At 38.5% G+C, this 4,987-nt stretch overlaps 1 long non-coding RNA gene across 1 annotated transcript; it reads left to right on the top strand.

Annotated features, from left to right (window-relative positions):
* The first annotated feature begins 3,534 nt into the window (after nucleotides 1–3,534).
* On the top strand, nucleotides 3,535–4,668 carry LOC137580173 (uncharacterized). Its single transcript, XR_011032963.1, has 3 exons — nucleotides 3,535–3,613; nucleotides 4,186–4,357; nucleotides 4,469–4,668. It is a non-coding gene; the product is annotated as an uncharacterized lncRNA (long non-coding RNA).
* The last annotated feature ends 319 nt before the right edge of the window (nucleotides 4,669–4,987 follow it).

The raw sequence follows: 4,987 nt of genomic DNA, 5'->3' as shown, positions 1-4,987 counted from the left end.
TCCTGTGATTGTGATTTGGTTTCCTCTTTATTCTGCGGGACTAACTCTGAGTTGTCACCTTGTGAGGTAAAATATTCCTCCTGCTGTTGATATTCACGAACCTCAGAATATGGGACTAATTCGTAAAGGTCTTCTTGGCCTTGGTAAGCAGACTGATAATCGGACATATCGGAGTAATGCTCTTCTTGAGGCGGTATGGTGATATATTGTTCACCTGACATACCGGTTTCGATATGGAATTGCCTCTGAACTTTATTGGGAAAATTTCCGGTGGACTGGTTGACTCTTTTGAGAGCAAATTGTTGTGGTGAATTAGCGTTTGGCTTGTTCATGTAGTCAACTTTTTTTGTTAGAATAGAGCCGTCGACATCCATAGGAGTTGGTGCCGGCTGAGGCTTCGGAGCAAATGGCCTCGGTGGTGCATTGAAAAACATGGGGTTTTTCGTTTGAGGAAATTTATTTTGGGGAATGAACACGTTTTGCATCGGTTTTTGATTATAAAAGTTGTTGTTATTATAAGGTTTTGGTGGAATTGCCGGTATGTATGATTGTTGAGGTTGCAAGTAATTTTTGCATAATGCGGGGTTTTGGTCCTACTGGTGGACGAGTGTCACGATGGCTGATATTGTTCCTAGCCCTTTTATTGTCCAACATCTCGCACAGTTGCAATGCATGCCTCAGATCTCTGGGTTGAGCTAAGCTCATTCTGTCTGATAGATCTCCGTTAAGACCTCTGATGAAGGTATCTAGAGCCCTATCTCTGACCTGTTTTGCCATGGCTTCCATGGTCTCGGGAGTATAACCCAATGTTTCGATTTGGTCTAGTATTAACGACATCTGTTGGTAAACGGCGAAGTAAAATTGATGAATGGATGCGCCTTTCTGGGTCATGGTGAATAGCTGGTATTCTAGAGTGCTTAAATCTCGTTTGTCTGAGTACTCAGATAACAGACACTGAGAGATTGCATCCCAATGTAAAGCAGTGCGATATACTTTCAACAGTGTATTCGCATGGCCTGTAATTTTGCCTCGAATGGTTACCAGAATTGCAAAGTATTTGGGTGTTCCCTGAATGGGAGCATACAATTCCATCAAACGTGTGGCGGAAGCAAACCATGTTGAGAATTCTTCACGACTACCTGAGAATTTGTCAAGATTTTTTACGATATCTGGCACTTTGTCTAATTCATGCCAGTTATCCTGGACGCTAGCTGTCTGGTCCCTAAAGGGAATGTGTCCTGGCTGGGAAAAATTTAATTGTTTCACTATTTCCTGTAGCTGAGATGACAAAATTGTTTGGATAGCTACATCTAATCCTTGTATCGACAGTGCCTCTATTCTATTTACGGCTGCTGCACCTGAGGTGGATGCTGTCGGAGCATCGGAAGCTGCTGCCTGACTACCACCCTGCTGGAGGACTGCTGCTTTAACCCAGTTGTCATTAGTCATTTTGGAAAAAATATTTCGAACCAGGTTTCTTTCAAGGAAATAAGTGTTACGATATCGCGAATATTATGACGTCACGAACGATATAATGCCGCGAAAATTGGATTTCAGTTTATATTGACAAAGGTATAGCGGTATGTCCGCTAATCTTGGTGGAAATGGTTTTTGGTACTTAAATACTTAGTTTGTGGTATTATGCAAAATTTTCAATATTAGATGATTATTCTCTTTTTTTTTTTTCAAAATTATTTCTTAAATCTTAATTTGTGATATTATGCAAATTTTTCAATATTAAATGATTATTCTCTTTTTTTTACAAAAAATTTTTTTTTTTTTAAATTTTGAATTATTTCTTTCCCTTTTTTTGGGATTACTTATTACTAGTTTCTTTTTCAATTTTTGATTCTTTTTTCTTGAGTGAGAAAAAATTTAATTAAGGATTTTTCAAATATTTTGGCTTATATTTTTCTTTTTTTCTTTTTTAAATTTAAACTTTTGGTTTTGGTTCACAAATTTTTTCTCACTGTGTTTACACAAATTCTTTTTTCTTGTTTTGATTTTCTTTCTTGATTTTCTTTTGCTTAGAATTATTTTTCTTAACTTACATTATTAATAACATCTTCGGTGCTTGTACTGATCGGCTTGTAGGAGGGCTCGCTTTTCCAACGTTGAAGGTACTAACGCTCCTGGGCAAACACGTTTGGGTTATCAGTTTTCCTCTGAACGGATCTTGGAGGAAATTGCAGCGATAAATTTGACCCTGTCTGATTCTTCGTGCAGTTCAATATAGTGTTTTTATTTCGTTGACACTTTAAGGCATTTAACGCGTTTTCTCGGTCACGACCACTGATATCTTTCACTAACACTCGATCAAGTTTTATTTAGCAGGGTCCCTGCTCGGGCGCCAATTAAACACTTCCTTCACTCACGGTATAAAAAAATACAATTTTTATTTAAAGTCACTTTACAATTACAACTTAATGATAACTGAAAGATTCTGACTGAGTGAATTCCGCGGAGCTAAAGCGAAGTTTTACCGGATGGTTTGGACTTAGGCTTAAGACTGATTTTCTATGATTTGATTATGTTGGATGAAGGCTTGGATAATTGACGTCGTCGCAGGCGGCGGCGTTGGCTGAGTCCAATAGTCCACTAAGAGCGTGGGACCATTCTTTGTTTACACAAGTGTTCAGGACCATTCTTTGTTTATTGCCGAAATTTGTGGGGTGATTCTGGGTATCAGGTTTGTTGTTTATCCTAACGATCGGACTGTTGCTGGGGATAGGCGATCATGCGACAAATTGGCATCTGACGATTGAGTGGGGTGACTTGTTGTTTATCCTAGCTGTCGGACTGTTATTTGAGACAGGCGATCATGCGACAAATGGGCATGTGACGACTGGGTGGGGTTGACCAATGGGAATTGCTTATGATGATGAAATAGGATCGGCCAATGGGCATGTGTTGACGGACTTGGGTTTTATGGTATAAGTACTTAACTCCTTGTTATGATAGAAGTGCTTAACTTATATATGAGCGCAAAATACTGGCCGAAAAATTATATATATAATTTATAAATATGGACGGATATATAAATATGGGCCCGATAGTTCTGGAAAATATATATGTATTCATTTATAAATATGGGCGGATATATAAATATGGACCCGATAGTGCTGGAAAAAATATATATGTATTTATTTATAAATATGGGCGGATATATATATATGAGCGCAAAAAGTTGGCCGGAAAAATTATATAAATAATTTATAAATATGGACGGATATATAAATGTGGGCACGATAGTGCTGGAAAAATATATATGTATTGTTTTATAAATATGGGCGGATATATAATTAGGCGAAAAAGGAGAATCGGAAATAATGTGATTTAAATTTGGCGCGCTTGAGCCGCCTATCGATATCACGACTCGACTCACGTGTCACCACTACTCCGAAAACAGCTGTCGGCCGCTGTTTATATATTTGGTTTTTGATTTTGTTGTTTAATTATGTATGTGAATAATTTTTTTGTGGTTGTGCGGAAAAACCAAGAACAAAAGAACGCTTTTACACACCGCGAGTGTTGTGCGCAAATAAAACAACCGATCAATGCATATGGACGGATGCTTTGATCTATGTGTGTACGTACATGCATAAGTACACAGGTGAGTATAGATATGTATGCACACGCGTTGTTCACAACAACAAAAAAAAAACGTAAGTAATTGTAATTTAATTGGATGTGGGGTTGTGTTAAATCAATGCGCGACACCGAAATGTATTATGTGTTGTGGATATGTACATATGTATGTGCAATGTATGACTATGTAAGCATATACATATGTATGTATGTACGTATGTAAGCAAGTGCACCGGTATCCAAAGACGCGCGTGAGGAAATTAATTTCGCACCTAATTCGAACGCGCAAGAAATCGCGGTGCATACGTGAAGTGCTATTTAAAAAAGAATATTTTTTTGCCTTTTGTGTCGTGGTAAATGTGCGAAGGGATTGTATGTATATGGATATGTATGTACATATGCGCGTACATCAACAGGTGACGATGTATGTATGTACGTAGATACGCGCGTGCGGAAATAAGTTTGGCATTAAAGATAATTATTCCAACACATAAGAAAACGCGGTGAACACTTTGATTTTTATTTTTCCCTATTTTTTATAACACTTTAATAATTTTCTTTTGGTTTTTTAAACTTTTACGCGGATTTGGCAAACAGCTGTGGAAATTACATGTACATGTGAATGCATATGTAAAAAAGGTGGATTTGGACAAGTGCGAGGAAAAAAAAAAAACATAAATAAAAATGGATAATCGTGGAATGTAAAATGAGAACGTTGGACAATCACGCTAAGGATTAGGAACTACCATGAAACCTTGGAACAGGTCAGGTATGTACATACAATATGTAAAAGTGTGTAGGTCGCTATGGAGAAGCGGGAAAACCTCACACTTTTAGTAGTATGTAAATGAAATGAATAATGAAATTTTGTACTTATCAGGAATTCCGCCGATGCAAGCTGGAGGAGCGGAAGGATATCCGGCTCGAAGGACCAATGTTCGTGGGGGGCGGAAGGATCCAAATGAAATACAAGGAGTTGGCGGGTGCCAATTTCTTCAGTTTGTGGTGAGCGAGTGGTGAATTAAAACGCACGAAAAACTTCGGTTAAATAAACGTAGGTTTTATTATTTATATAATATTCACAGGTAACCCGGCACACACGGAAATGGTTCGGGTTGAAAGTAATTAACAATTCGTAAAAAATGCAAGAGAACGGGTGTTCGGGTGAAAGGCTCGATTCTTAGTGATGGCGGTGCCCATTGGAAAAAATCAAGTCACTCCTCCTGGTGTGACCGTAGACGCCGAGGATCAAAAAACCCTCCTCACTCCTCACCGCTCACTGCTCTTCGCCGCTCACTGCTGTTCACCCGGTGGCGTGAACAGACCCAAATGACTACCCTGAGGTACTCCAGAGGTCACTTGGATGGTCTTAGAAAATGAAGACTTAAAGAGGACCTTT

This window comes from Drosophila tropicalis, unplaced genomic scaffold, assembly GCF_018151085.1.
Source record: "Drosophila tropicalis isolate 14030-0801.00 unplaced genomic scaffold, ASM1815108v1 contig_820, whole genome shotgun sequence".
Taxonomy (NCBI): Eukaryota; Metazoa; Arthropoda; class Insecta; order Diptera; family Drosophilidae; genus Drosophila; species Drosophila tropicalis.
This window is presented reverse-complemented; position numbering and strand designations above follow the sequence as displayed.